This window comes from Lutjanus erythropterus, unplaced genomic scaffold (genome assembly GCF_056507025.1).
Source record: "Lutjanus erythropterus isolate fLutEry1 unplaced genomic scaffold, fLutEry1.hap2 Scaffold_157, whole genome shotgun sequence".
NCBI classification, from domain to species: Eukaryota; Metazoa; Chordata; class Actinopteri; order Lutjaniformes; family Lutjanidae; genus Lutjanus; species Lutjanus erythropterus.
This window is the reverse complement of record NW_028146634.1, coordinates 437,725-453,819: the sequence shown is the minus strand read 5'-3', so window position 1 is coordinate 453,819 and position 16,095 is coordinate 437,725. Positions and strand designations below refer to the sequence as shown.

At 41.0% G+C, this 16,095-nt stretch overlaps 1 pseudogene; it reads right to left on the bottom strand.

Annotated features, from left to right (window-relative positions):
* Nucleotides 1–1,809: 1,809 nt before the first annotated feature.
* Nucleotides 1,810–14,685, bottom strand: LOC146304291 (uncharacterized; annotated as a pseudogene).
* Between the last annotated feature and the right edge of the window lie 1,410 nt (nucleotides 14,686–16,095).

Here is a 16,095-nt window from a genome sequence, read left to right as displayed (position 1 = left end):
GTACGTAAAATAAATAAGAATTGAAAGATCTGCTGCTGCTGATTTAAAAATAATTTCAGTGGAAACGTGGAAAAAAAGTGGAAACAGAAATAACAAGATTTGTATGCATAGGCCTATGATGAGTAAATGGCAGATTTTAGTGTTGAACAGTAAAAATGACTAATTTTACTATTTTTCTCAAAGATGAAACCCTAACATTACAGAATGCATGATTATAATCAGCAACTTTGAGATAAAAAAATTTGGTTTGAATGGGAGTTAATTGTCCTTAACGTCTAAATCTGATGCTACACAAAAACTAATAATGCATCAAAGTCAGTATTTTGGTTAATCCTTGACATATCCAAGACTGATAAAAAAAATGCCCCAGCCACCCAACATTTGTTGTATGGAAAATATCTAAATTTCTTTGCTTTTTTTCATAAATAATAACAGTGATATCGAGTAATCAAACAGGCATTTAAAGGGTTAAACTTCTCAAAATGATTGAATGTTTAGTTTTGGGGGCAGGACTGAAGTTGTTTGAGAGATTTATGCAGAAAAAAGTAGAAAAAATATGAATCTGTACTTTTTTAATGTAGTTTTTATGGAGGTGGACATTTTTGTCCTTAACAACCAATTAGGATGGAAATTAAGACGAAGCCAGGGGGTTAACATTGTTAGAATTTCTGATCAGTATCGAATTTAGCCAATAAACACGTTAACTAACTGTCCAACTGTGTGTGTTACTAAATTTTTCTTTGTGCTACTAAAATTTTTAACTTGCTACCACCAGTGCTACCACCTAAAAAAGTAAGCGTACAGCCCTGCACTATGTAAAAGGATAGTCCATCCAGAAATGAAAATTTAGTCATTATCTACTCAAACTTAAGTCAATTGAGGGTCGGGCATATTTTGTTAGTCTGCAAAACACTGCTGAGTTTGACATGAAAACAGAGTTGCTGAATCTCCCAAACAATGTAAATGAATGGTGACCAGTTTTCAAACATTAAAAACAACTGGGGAGAGAAAAAACATAAAATTCCTCCATACTGGTGTAATCCAAGTCCCCTTGCACATCGTCACAACAAACACACCTAGTTTAGACAGTGTGCATGTGATCGAGGCTCAAACCTAAGGATCTAGAGTGAAGATTCAGGCTAAAACATGGTGTAAATAACATTCTTTTAGTCAACCTGGTGTGCTGGGTCTTTAGGAGACTTGGATTACACCAGACGAGTAATATGTAGTCTTTTTTTTTTTCTCTTGTTTTTCCATGTTTGAAAACTAGCCATGATTCACTTCCATTGTTTGGAGGATTCTATAATGCTGTTTTCCTGTGAAAGTCAGCAGTGTTTTGTGGACTAAAAAACTAAACCTGATCTTCAGTTGGCATGAGGGCGAGTAGATAACAACTAAATTTTCATATAAAAAAACAAACAAAAAACAACGAAAAAAAACAATAATTTTGCACACAAATGTTACACAAAGAATATATAAAAAACACAACCCTTTTTAGCAGGGTAACCGCCCAGTCATCTTGCTAGCTGGCGAGGTATGCTGGCCGTCTCATTAGCAGGACAACACATCTTAGGAGCAAATTTTAAACTACGCGCTATCCTGATGAATTGGCCACAGATTTTAAGTTTTAACTTCTACATTCTCACATAAAAGAATCTTAAAATTACATTCCGTAATGTGAGATGTACGAGGCACTAGACAATTAAAAAAAATAATAAAAAATTCTCCTTGAGCCTATAAAGAAAATAGCCTATGATTTATACCTGGGTCATGTCCTTGTTGCGCACGAGGAAAACCAGCATATTCACCTTATGTGGTTTCAGAGAGGATTGGAGAGGGGTAACAATATTTCCAGCTGCACTGAAAACTCTCTCCGATGGTGCACTTGTTGCGCAAATGCACATGTACTTGCAGGCGACTTTAGAGAGGAGAGGATATCTACCCTGGTTGTCACTCCACCATGCGAGTGGGTCTGCATTGGAGTCGATGGGGTCCTCCTGGAGGTAGCATGTGAGTTCAGTGTCGGCTCAAACTCTCTTGGGTATGGTTGCAGAGGTGGTTGTCCATGGCTTAAGCAGGTCTCTAAGGGTTTTCTTTTTAGCCACTGGTGGCACCGCTGTTTGCGCCGAGGACTCCTGTTGTGCAGCAGCTGACGCACTGACACCGCTCCCTCCGTCCTCCACGTCTAGTATTTCCTCAATCAGCGCGTACTTTGTCTCCTCTGTGTCATCATCAAAATTGTTGCCCTAATATGTAGGGTCCAGCAAGCAGGCCTTTGCCAAAGTTTTTTGTAGGGCAGCTGGTCTGTACTTTTCCTCGAGAACACTGCACATCTTCCGCTTGATGTCCGCGGTCAGAGTGGTGTCCTCGTCCGATGGTTTTAAAACATCTTCAGTGAGGAGTTTCAGGATGGATTTAATGGATGAGACTGTGACATAGGTCTCGCCAGACAGCAGATGCGTAAATTCAGCCGCTGGCTTTAATGCCGTGTTCACCGACTCCAAAACCGCAATGTCCTGCCAGCTAGGCATGAGATGCTGATGCCACCGATCATCCAGAACTCTTTTTATAGCTGGAGTTTGCTCCAAGACTCGGTCCACCATTTTCTGTTTGGAGTTCCATCTTGTAGGACAGTCCTGCATGGACAGAGTGATGGCCGTTTAATTATGGAAGTGAAATTAGCCTGGCTACACCTACTTAATAATTCTTTAAATGAATAGGCTATATTTTAATTTATTTTTCATTTCAGTGTAATTTTTTCTAAACGAAAAATATTTTTTTAACCATCTCAGAAAGCCAGCAACTGGTTGTATGGGCAGTTTTAGGCTGCATCGATGTTTCATTGAATGAATGAATTTTGGGCAACATTTTAAAAGATTATTCATATTCACAGTATTCAGATTTTTAGTAAACCTATTGGGCCTATGTAATGATTTAAAATAGGCCTACATATAAATAATCCCAGCAAGACTGGGCTGGAATGAGCGTGGTCCGTCATTGGGGTCCTTGCAGAACCCTCTCGCCAAAGGACCCCATTACCATGATTACAGAGCACTTGGACCTGAATAAACAGTTAACACTGATTTGTGTTCATATTTTTTTATTTTAGCAACGGAACACTGTTTGTATTCATTTATTTATTTATGCATCTATCCATCCCTCCATCAGGCACGGCTTTATGGGTGGGCCTAACAGGCCTGGGCCCACCCACTTATACAATGGCCCACCTTAAATGACTGGGAGAACATATATTTTCTTAACTTTTATTTTTAATTATTAAAATCAGGATTTTAATACACCCTTAAGACAAAAAAGTTTCCATCTGACAAAAAGACAACATTTATTCAGCTAGTATCACATGTGAGGTCTGGACCAATCACAGGGGGCCATAATTCGTCGCACCAGATATGTTACCCTTGCACATGCACATCACACTATGGCGGTTGTTCGGCAGAAATGATGACCGGTGTACTGAGGAAAGCTTATCATTGTCTTATTTTATACATGCAAATGCCTTTTTCATCAAAACTAGAATGTCTATAAAATGTAGACAATACAGGAGGTAGAGCTGAATATTGCTGCCTGACTTGATGTCTTCAGATTACCTTCACAGCACAGATAAGTTTATGAATGAACAGCGCATTGCAGCGCGTTCTCTCTCCTGTTAAAAGTCATTGTAGCTCACCCATCATTCTGATCGCTTTCTTTCTCTCTCTCCTTACAATGAATTGAAAGAGTAATCCAGCCAAATCAAATGAAAATGCATTAAAAGGAATAAAATGACAGTTCTTATTGAACTGATATACTGATCTACTTGATCTATAGTGAAAACATAGATAAGGAGATATCCTGTGCCATTTGAAATAAATATAAACCGCAGACCAGTGTATGTGTGAGAGAGGAGCGAGGGGGGAGACCCGCCCGTCACGGAGGAGAGGAGAAATGCATTGTAATGAATGTAATGAAACAATAGCAATGCAAACTAGCTCATTTGTGCATCACTGTCAACTACTGGGCTGAAGTGTGGAGCAGAAGTTTGTCATGCACGAGTAGATGAAAAATTTACTCGCACTGTCGCAAATTTTAGTTGCAAAATGCGACCATTTAGTCGCAGTCTGGAGCCCTGCGTGATGCACGCCAGCTGCTTCTCATCCAGGGGCCACTCATCAAATGCCCTGCGGTGAGCCTCTGCGATGTTGTCGGATGTGTGATTCTGGGGCATAAACAATGTTTTGAGGTAGCATGATTTTAGAGTCCAGTCTGTGGTCAGGTAATGTACAGTTAAACTCATGTAAGGAGTCATATTTATGCTTGACCACATGTCAGTGGTGGCAGTGAAATAGTCCACTTGTCAAATTTTTAAAGCAGTGGCTTGAATGCCGGTTTCTCCACCATAGTAAACGGCACCATTTCCTCGACCAGGTACCGTGTAACAGCATCTGTTAGGCGTTTATGCCTGTCACTTTCAATGCTGTACTTGGCAACTCAAGGAGACTCCAAGCTGTTGGCTGGCACTGACATGAGCTGCTATGCGACTTGGTGTGGGAGGAGGCAGCCTCGCCTCCATAGTTGGATGGTAACTTGCTAGGTGAGACCTTAAAATAAAGTGTTTCCTCGTTTTACTTGGATCTTTTTGCCACAGATTTTAGAAACGGCCTCATCTAAATTAGCTGGTTCCCCCTTTTCATTTGGCTGAAAGCTGAAATGCTCCCAAAGGGGTGAAGTAACATTTGGTTTCGGTACAAGCGCAACTGCCATTGTCTCCTGTTCAACGTAAGGTGTGATGAGGTCAGCTCATGTGCGGTGGTGACGGTGGCTCACCATGCAGTGCGGTGGGTCCCGATTTGATTACCCACCGATTTTCGATTATTAACGATTCTCGATTAGCAATTATTGATTTTCCATTTGACAACAGTAACCCAAAAATACACTACAAAGTTATTGCACCATTTAAAAAAACAGTCAGTTGCTGAATTACCTAATTCTTTTATTGAGTAACAACTCAAAGCACTTCCTGTGTAGTGTAGGTGTAACTTCAGAATTATTTGTTTTAACTTGGCAAAACATATTGTAGCTTTATTAGCTTATATACTGTAGAACACAGAAATGAACACAGCACATTGTGTTGTGACTGATCAAGTTGTACTAAAGGAAGGCTTATAATTGTTCAGATCAGCAAAAAAGAAAAATATGGTGGGATTAGGGTTAAATTATTTTAAAAATGCACTTGTCTTTGATCTTTGTCTGTCTGTAATTATCACCATAGTTGTGTAATGTAATAATAATGATAATAGTAATGATAATGGAAATTATGTTAAAAACTTCAAACTTATACAGTGCTGTACTATGTATATACTATACATATATTAGATCATTATACACTGTCGGTATAATACACAACTACGCTCTATAGTCTGGTTCAGTGTCCCGCCTACAGCACAGCACATCTGATTGGTTAGAAGTCATGATCAATCAGTCATCACCAGTGAATAGAGAGGAGCTGTGTAGAAGTTAAGACAGCTGATATTACCAAAGTTTCAATGAACATCACAGTTTTATGATCCGTTTCTTTGGTGATAGCATAGTTACATCAGTGAAAAAAAGTTACGGTCTGGATTTCACTCAAGGCGATGTGACGGCATTTAAATAAGTCGCTCTTCACAGAGATGCGCTGCACACAGCAGCATCTGTCCTGTCTTTTCACTGCAGCTCTGCATTGAGATTTCGGGTATTATATCTTATACAAAAGTAACAGTGACAGTAAAACTATGATGCTCACATGTGGTCTGCGGATCACATGCGTGCCGAACCGTAGATGGCGATCCGTTGCACCCCTAGTTGGTTGCTTGTTGCTGGTTGTTTCTCATCCATTTTACACACCTGCTTGTATGGCTCACTCGCTCTGGCCGCTGCACGCACTTGCCAATTGGAAGTGGGCGCGCTCGCGTGACGTTCAACTTCTGTTGACCGCGGGATAACATTTTTTCAAAATAAAACAATGCAAAAAATAATAGATTTTTGAAAATTAATAACATAATTGCGATTAATTAATAATCAATTTTTTTCACCACCTCTGCTTCTTAGTATTGCGGTAATTCATTTTTGCGGTTACCGTGACAGCCCTGCCTGTAAAATCTGTCTGTTCTCTTATTTACTCATGTAAAGAAAATCCAGTGTTCGGATTGACTGTTAAAAATCACTTATGATGTGATTGGCTGTTGTAAAAAAAAAAAAAAAGAAAAAAAAGAAAAAAATGTTCTTTTATTTGTTCGTGTGCTGTGATTGGCTGTCATCATTGGCTGATGTAAAACCCACCTGTCTCGTGGTTGGCAGCTGTAAAGGGTCTGACTGTTGTAACAAGGGTTAGGGTTAGCAAAAGGGTTAACAAAAAAACAAAAACAACCCTTGTGCTCATAGAAAATTCCCTGTGTTTTGCTATGCTGTTGTAAAATCCCCCTCTTCTTTTATCTGAGGGGTGTACTACGAAGCGAGATTAATGGGTTAACGAGCTATGTTGAGTCTAAAGCCAGGATTTTCAGTGTCACGAAGGTGGCTCTCTTTTAACCTGGCTAGATAACCATGGTAACTTATGCTAAACTCATAACCTGGTCGGGAGCAGTTTATGTTCAGAGTTTCAGATTAAATCGTCTGTAAAACGTGCTGTTCTTTAACTAATTATTGTCCTAACAAGGTTGTTTATGAGCAATATAGCTTTTAAACTGAGGAAAGACGTTAAAAATGAAAAGTTGCTGAGCTGTATATTCGTAATATCACCGAACGAATCCATATAATGTAAAAATGTAACAGCGGCACAAACTGTATACATCGTGCTGTCTGGTAACCTCCGTTTGGTGATGCAGAGTCATTTTTCCCATTTGCTCCAGATCATATTAACACTTTAAATTGACATCGTATACAGTCCACACAATAAAATAATGATGAAGCAACTACAGACACTTTGAATACTTTTTACTGTTATCTGTTTTGTCTCAGTGATATTGCAGCTCAGATCACTGATTAGAAAATTCATCATCATTTATCTTAAATCAGTTACACTCATTTTACGTTGGGTTGGTCAAAAACAGTGATCTCCACGTCTCTGCCATCAAAGGACAGTGTCAGACAGACTTCCTCATGTCCTCACGTGAGTTTTATTGTTTAATGTGCAGTTTTCATGTTAGAATAAACAGCAGCATTAAGACCGCATTTAGTCGATCAGTAATTTTCTGACAGCATTCTTCTTTTCCTGCTTTATTTGCAGCAATAATGTTGCTTTTTGCCGTAATGTATTTTGCATATTTTCCACAGCTCATAATTATAACAACTTGATCATTTTGACTTAAATGGCTTGTAATCGCTTCATTTAATGTGTAAGAAGAGTCAAATGATGCAACAATTGCCACTTTTATGTGAGCACGCACAAAGCCTTAAAATGAGAGCCTGGATTAACAAAGCAAGTTGATAACCACCATCATGATACCCGTTATCTCTGATTGACGTTTTAGGCTTTGTCGATCCAGATCATGCAAAGAAAGCCTGGCTGTGTTGAGCTTGCTTCGTAGTATACCCCTCTGATCTTGTAAAATCCCTGTGCTACGATTGGCAGTTGTTAAAAAAACAACACGTGTTCTAATTGGCAGTTGTTAAAACAACAAACCAAAAAACAAACAAAACCTGTGCTGTCGACTATTGGTCAGCTCTAGGGCTGGGACGATCACCGATTAAATCATATATTGGCGATTGGAAGGTTGCCAGGCGATTTGCTGTTTATCAAGGCGATTTTGAAAAAAAAAAAAATGGCGCTCTACTGTGCATTAAGAGATGTTTCTGGAGGAAATACATGACTGTTAGAGAAGCCCCGTTTACAAACAACTACAATCCACATTCTCTCTCCTCTCCTCTCGTCTCCTCTCGTCTCCTCTCGTCTCCTCTCCTCTCCTCGCATCTCTTTGATTCGAACTGACACAGCCCATTTGCTCATGCTTCGGGGTTGTTCAACAGAGTAGGCTAAGTGCAAATAAATATTGTTTTAATGTGTAACTACTGAAATGTTCACACAAGGGCTTTCATAAATTCCTACAGTGTTGGGGCACTGCCGCCTTTGCAGGTTAAAAGTTAATGACAGCGACTTGAAGTGAGGAGGAGCAACATTCATTCATTCATTCATTCATTCATTCAACCTTTATTTATGTCTCGGGAATACATTGAGGGGTGGCCCTCATTTTCAATGATGCCGAGATTACAATTAGGCAACAAAGCAGAAATACAATAGAAACAGCAGAAAAAAAAAAAAAAAAAAAAAAAAAAAAATAGCCAGTAAGAAATTTACAATTGATTAATACAATTTCTAGTTAAAACATGTGCATGTAAGAACATTAAAACTTCTAAGCATAATTTTAAAATCTCTCAGAGTTATCAGGGACTCTAAGTTTAAAGTGCATTGCAAGTTATTCCATGTGTTTGGAGCACAGAATCTAAAAGCAGTTTTTCCTAGTTCAGAATTGACACGAGGAACATGAAGTGTTATCCAGTCCTGAGAGCGGGTCTGATAAGCTCCTGTCCTTAGATGTAATAGTGATGCAAGGTAGGTTGGTAGTTTGTTAAGGAGTGCTTTGTAAATAAATAAATACCAATGATGGTCTCGTCTCACAGAGAGAGACGGCCAGCCAATTTTGTTATACAGAATGCAGTGATGGGTACTGTAGGTATCGCCGGTGATGAACCTAAGAGCAGAATGGTAAACTGCATCCAGAGGCTTAAGGGTTGTAACAGCAGCGTGTCTATAAATCACATCACCATAGTCAATAACAGGGAGTAAAACAGATTCAACAATTCTTTTCCTACAAAACATTGGGAAGCAAGATTTGTTTCTGTAGAGAAACCCAAGTTTTGCCCGCAGTTGTTTAGCCAGATTATTAACGTGAACTTTGTAAGTGAGTTTGTCATCAATCCAGATGCCCAGGTATTTGTAGTGTGGGACTCTTTCGATCGCTGTGCCTGATAAAGTGCTGATGTGACATGTACTGTAATCAATTTTCCTAGATTTTGTAAATACCATATATTTTGTTTTTTCTGCATTTAACATGAGTTTGAGGCCAATGAGTGCCTCCTGAAGAGCATTAAATGAAGATTGCAGTTTGTCAATGACCAGCTGTATTGAATCCGCCCAACAGTATAAAATGGTATCATCAGCATATAAATGAACCGTGCAAGTAGTCAGGGCCTGGACAATGTCATTAATGTAGATTGTAAATAGGATAGGCCCCAGGATTGAACCTTGGGGAACACCTTTTGTTATTGATAAAAATGCAGATTGGGCATTACCTGCTATTACACACTGCTGTCTACCTGAGAGGTAACTGTGGAACCATCTTTGAGCATTAGCATCACATCCAATACTTGACAGTCTGTGTAAAAGCAGGGAATGATCGACTGTGTCAAAAGCCTTTGAAAGGTCGACAAACAGAGCAGCACAATATTTCTGATCGTCTACTGCAGACACAATATCATTTAAAATCAGAGATGTTGCAGAGATGGTACTGTGATTAGTTCTAAAGCCGGACTGGTGCGGGCTCAGTACAGAATATGCAGTTAAAAAAGACTTCAATTGATTATTTACTAACAATTCAAGTATTTTAGACAGACATGATAATTTAGATATAGGTCTGTAGTTATTAAGATCATTAATATCTCCTCCTTTATGCAATGGAATAACATGCGCAACCTTCCATACTTTGGGAATTGTAATTTTAAGGGATTAAATCGATCGCAACTGGACTGGTAAAATTGTCTTAGAAGACGTTTCGCCTCTCATCCGAGCAGGCTTCATCAGTTCATGCTCATCAGACTAGATAGGACAGCTCTAGTCTGATGAACAGTAGTTGGAATTCAATTATTTATCCTCTAAGAGAGGCCGCCTCCAGACCAAGAATGGTTTCACTCCCTATTGTGAGGCTTAACGACAGTCGTTTGGGTTGAGTGGGGTGAAACCCCAGTGAGCCAACAACCGTCGTTGGGGGGGTCTCACTCGTTAGTGTTCCATTCTGTTCTAACGATGGTCGTTAGGGGCACCTGGAGCCAGGTGTGGCTGGACTGTGTTGTTGGTTTTTAGAGGCTAAATTATTGAATCTTTTGGGAAGGGATGAAAGGACAGCATTGTAAGTTGGGGATAGGTGGTGTCTTAGGCCTCCCCCTCTGTTCAGGGATGGCTTCTCAACCTTGACATAGATGGCTTCCCTTACTCCTCTTTCAAACCATCTGTCTTCTCTGTCAAGAATATGTACATCTTTGTCCTCAAAAGAGTGTGTTGTCTCTTTGAGGTGTAAGTAAACAGCAGAGTCTTGACCTGAAGCGTTAGCCCGTCTGTGTTGTGCCATGCGCATACTTAGTTTTTGTTTAGTTTCCCCAATATAAAGGCTGGAGCATTCCTCGCCGCACTGGACCGCATACACCAGATTGTTCTTCTGGGTATGAGGCGTGCGGTCTTTAGGGTGTACCAACCTTTGTCTGAGGGTGTTACCAGGCTTGAAATGTACTGGGATGTTGTGTTTGCTGAAAACCCTTCTGAGTTTCTCAGATAAACCTGAGACATATGGAATGACAATGTTGTTTCGTCTGTCCTTCTTTTCTTTCTCCACCAAAATGTCATTTTTCCTCCTGGAATTAGCCGCGCTTTTGGCAAAGGACCAGCTGGGATAACCACAGGTTTTTAGGGCCTCCCTTAGGTGTTTGTGTTCAACACAAACACCTAAGGGAGGCCCTGTGTTGTGTTCAACACAAACACCTAAGGGAGGCCCTAAAAACCTGTGGTTATCCCAGCTGGTCCTTTGCCAAAAGCGCGGCTAATTCCAGGAGGAAAAATGACATTTTGGTGGAGAAAGAAAAGAAGGACAGACGAAACAACATTGTCATTCCATATGTCTCAGGTTTATCTGAGAAACTCAGAAGGGTTTTCAGCAAACACAACATCCCAGTACATTTCAAGCCTGGTAACACCCTCAGACAAAGGTTGGTACACCCTAAAGACCGCACGCCTCATACCCAGAAGAACAATCTGGTGTATGCGGTCCAGTGCGGCGAGGAATGCTCCAGCCTTTATATTGGGGAAACTAAACAAAAACTAAGTATGCGCATGGCACAACACAGACGGGCTAACGCTTCAGGTCAAGACTCTGCTGTTTACTTACACCTCAAAGAGACAACACACTCTTTTGAGGACAAAGATGTACATATTCTTGACAGAGAAGACAGATGGTTTGAAAGAGGAGTAAGGGAAGCCATCTATGTCAAGGTTGAGAAGCCATCCCTGAACAGAGGGGGAGGCCTAAGACACCACCTATCCCCAACTTACAATGCTGTCCTTTCATCCCTTCCCAAAAGATTCAATAATTTAGCCTCTAAAAACCAACAACACAGTCCAGCCACACCTGGCTCCAGGTGCCCCTAACGACCATCGTTAGAACAGAATGGAACACTAACGAGTGAGACCCCCCCAACGACGGTTGTTGGCTCACTGGGGTTTCACCCCACTCAACCCAAACGACTGTCGTTAAGCCTCACAATAGGGAGTGAAACCATTCTTGGTCTGGAGGCGGCCTCTCTTAGAGGATAAATAATTGAATTCCAACTACTGTTCATCAGACTAGAGCTGTCCTATCTAGTCTGATGAGCATGAACTGATGAAGCCTGCTCAGATGAGAGGCGAAACGTCTTCTAAGACAATTTTACCAGTCCAGTTGCGATCGATTTAATCCCTTAAAATAACTATGACCTGGATGAATGAGAATATTCACAGGCATATTTGGGAATTGTACCTGTTAAGATGGTTAAATTAAAAATATGTGTTACACATTCTGAGATCATCAAAGCAGAAAGCTGGAGAAAGAAAGGGTCTAGACTGTCCTCTCCAGTTGCTTTCTTGGAGTCGATGGCAAGAAGTGCTCCAGTAACTTGATTAGGGGTGAAAAGTTGGAGAGTGAACTGAGGAATGTGTCTTACAGTGCATACTGAGACATCAGATTCTGGACAATTTATAGATTCCCCAGAATCCATATTCCCATTTTTAAAAAGATGACCTGCTGCTGCAAAATGCTCATTAAAAGCTGTGCATATTTCCAAGTGATCTGTTATTACTTGCTGGCCAGAGGTTACATGTGAGGGCAGAGAAACAGTATGTTTGTTTTTAGTGGAATTCACTACCTTCCAAAATTTAGCTGGGTTTGAAGAACAGCTAGAGATGGTATTTAAATAATAATCAGATTTAGCTTTCCTCACAAATGATGTAAGTTTATTTGTTAGCTGCCTAAAAGCAAGCCAGTGGGAGGGATCCCCAGTTTTTCTAGCTAAAGCCCAGGTTTTATTCTTCAGTTGGTACAAAGATGAGAGCTCAGATGTGAACCAAGGACTCGATCTGTCTTTGATTCTTTGCTTCTTAAAAGGGGCGTGTTTGTTAACAACTAAGTTGAAGGTGTTTATAAAATGATCCAATGCTAATTCAGCATCTGGGATTTGTAATGTGGTTAAAATATTACTATGACAAAGATCATGTAAGAAGGCCTGTTCATTAAATTTTCTGAGATTTCTCCTCAGAACAATTTGTGGTTTAGTTCTCTGCAATCTCGTATCCCTAATACAAGCTATGGGGCAGTGGTCACTTATTCCAAGGTCAAAGACACCAGAAGCAACTATTTTATCACTCCTGTTAGACAAAATCATGTCTATTAAAGTTGACTTTGAGTTGTTTTTTAGGTTAGGCCTAGTGGGGTCAGAAATCAGCTGAGTTAGGTTGAGATTATCACAGACCTCCTTCCAATAAGCAGACACACTAGTTAACCAATTGAGGTTAAAATCGCCCAAAATTATAAGCTCTGAATTACTATATTGAGAGATTAAATCAGCCAATTTATCAATGGCATCCGGTTCAGCAGACGGAGGTCTATAAATCCCAATCACAACTAAGTTACTAGGCCCTAAATTGACCTTCAAAGCAATGAATTCAAAACATTTTTGTATGGTAACAGTATTTAGAACTGTAACCAAATAACGTGATTTAATAAAAATAGCCATCCCACCTCCTCTTGCATTTCTGTCAGTTCTAAATAAATTATAATCATTTAAAGATACTTCACAATCACTGACATGTTTCTTTAACCAAGTTTCAGTCAACACCAGAATATCAGGGTCTGTTTGGGAAACTAGAATCTTAAGGTGATCAAGTTTTTGATGTTGAAGCAGACTTCTAATGTTCCAGTGGATGAAACCCAGACCTTTTCTGTTTTTAAAAGTATGTGGATTAAGTGAGGAGGGTGGAGTTGACCCAAGTTCATACGATGAGGGGGTAGCAGTATTGGACTGAAGGGGAACTCTAATTAAATTTGAGACAACTGCAGTGCGTTTTGAACATTTCAAATAAGTTCGAGGTTTCCATAGGACAGGTATCCTGAGTAAGGGAGTTGCTGGCATAGAAGTTATCAAGGGGAGAGTGTTACAGCAGGAGACTGGAAACTTGTGGTCACCAGGCGGAGCTAGTGAGTAAGTGACTGAGTTTGATGTGGGGCGTAAGGTGTGAGGCGGAGCATGTGACCGATGACCGGAAGTGGCCATCTCCAAATTTGAACATGAGGCATTGGACAGTCACTCTGAGGAGGTCTTATTTACGACTGCATAAAATACGTTGTCTGTCAAAATCCGTACACCCAGGCCATTGGGGTGAATGCCGTCAAACCTGAAGAAGGACACACGATTCCAAAACAGGTTAAAATTGTCAATAAAAATGGCACCGAAGTTCGAGCAGACAGATTGCAACCAGGTGTGGAGGCTAAGGGTCCTGCTAAAACGACCAATGCCTCTCTTGAAGGGAGCAATTGGGCCTGAAATAAAAACTTGTTTGCCGGAGTTTTTAAGGAAGTCTAAGAGCCTGCTAAAATCCTGCCTTAAAACTTCGGACCTCTGGCTGGCAATATCATTACAGCCAACGTGGATAATTACATTCCTGACATGAGGGTGATTGGCTAAGAGGCCGGGAATCACCTCCAGAATGTCAGCAACCCTTGCACCAGGAAAACAATGGGTCTCCGCAGATCTTCCCCTAACATTCTTCACAATTGAATCTCCAATAACGAGTGTGGTGGGAGAAGAGGCTCGTGGTGGTGCTTGGAGTTCAGGTGAAGAAGCGCACGGGAGACGACGCGCCGCGGAGTGAACCGGAGGCTTCCGCGCTGCGGTGAAGTTGGGCTCAGAGCGGCGGGTTTTGGGCAGAGTGGATCGGCCGAGCTTGTCATACTTGCTCGGCATTCCTGAATGGGCAGCCAGAGGTGATGCAGATGGTAGAGACCCAGATATCACAGACGTCCGCGCAGGAGTAGGTGGAGGACGCGGATCGCCAGCCAATGGGGGGAAATCATTGGGATCGAGGATGCTAAATTTGTTTTCCAGCGGGATGCCATGGGTTGGAGAAGCCCCCTTCCCTGTCCAGCGTTTTTTGTGGGTGCCGACCACAGTCCAAGACTCGGGATGTAGTGGGGTGGAGCTGATGGGAGCTCTCGGTCTAGCTCCAAGCTGGACCCAGTGATCGTCGATGGGGGGAGAGACCGGAGCGGCAGGAGCACCTGCAGCGGCAGTGGCTGTACCAGTAGCGGCGGTGGCTGTACCAGCAGCGGAGACAGAGCATGGAGCGGTGGAGTCCATCTCTCCTGTCTCCGGCTTGTCAGCGCAGCGGTGTCGCTCACTTTTGCATGTGATGCAAAACATTAAAAATAACATCATTATAACAAAAAGAATAAACCTGCAGTGCTTGAAGTGCTAGCTTGGGGGATCAGGAGTTTTGTGGCTTCAGCAGCTGATGAAGACGAAGGTGCGCAAATAAATTGGTTGTCTGAACATTTTTCACGGACACACATTTGTTGCATATTTTGCAGATAGGCTTTGTTGTGTCCGTCGGCTCACCTCTGGCATAAACCCAAAAAACTCCCAAATTGGAGATGTGGCGTTTTTCTTTGCCACCAAAGTGGCCAAAGGGTCAGTGTTGGCACTGTTGCTGACTGGTAGCGATCAACATAAGACACGTGCCAAGGACACGTGCCGCCCCTGCCCCCTTGCCAATTTAATCGTGTATTGGCAATCTAGAGCAATGACAATCTACAATTTGAAATTTAGAGGCAATCGCACAGCCCTAGTCAGCTCTGTTCAAAATGATGTCAGATTGGTTTACAAATACGCAAGAAACTTTTATGGATTGGTCTCCAGTCTCTAGCATGTTATCCCCGCCCTTTTATCAAAAATTTAGACACAAATAACTTCCCTTGATCATAACACAATCATTTACAACACACTGTTGATGTGGATGTGAGAAAACACCTAGATAACCTGTCTGTCGTTTATGTTGGATCTCCCCTAACGTTTAACCCTGATCTTCCTGTACAGATCAGGAGTTTTGATCTGAAGGAGTGGCCTATTTGATTTTGCAGGCCTGATGATCTTTGGCTTTGAAGTTTGAGCAAATTAGAACAGATTTTAATATCCCTCACAGAGATTCTTTTAAGTATCTCCAAATTTGTGATTTTACAGAATCTCTTTTAAGGAAGAATGGGATTTGCTTAAAACTGTCAGTTAAGAGATATATTGATCTCAGCCAGGTCTCCCAAGGATGCAAGGGGATCTTTCCGAAATGCACCTCAATTCCTACACGTCAGCAAAATTTTTACATTTTTTTTCCACACAGGATTTATTGTACACCTGTCTGCCTCCAGAAAATGTTCCCCAACAGCTCAAACCTCTGTTTTAAATGTAAAACACACAAAGGTACACTACCGTTCAAAAGTTTGGGGTCACCCAGACAATTTTGTGTTTTCCATGAAAAGTCACACTTTTATTTACCACCATGAGTTGTAAAATGAATACAAAATATAGTCAAGACATTGACAAGGTTAGAAATAATGATTTGTTTTTGAAATAATATTTTTTTCCTTTAAACTTTGCTTTCGTCAAAGAATCCTCCATTTGCAGCAATTACAGCATTGCAGACCTTAGGCATTCTAGCTGTTAATTTGTTGAGGTAATCTGGAGAAATTTCACCCCACGCTTCTAGAAGCCTCTCCC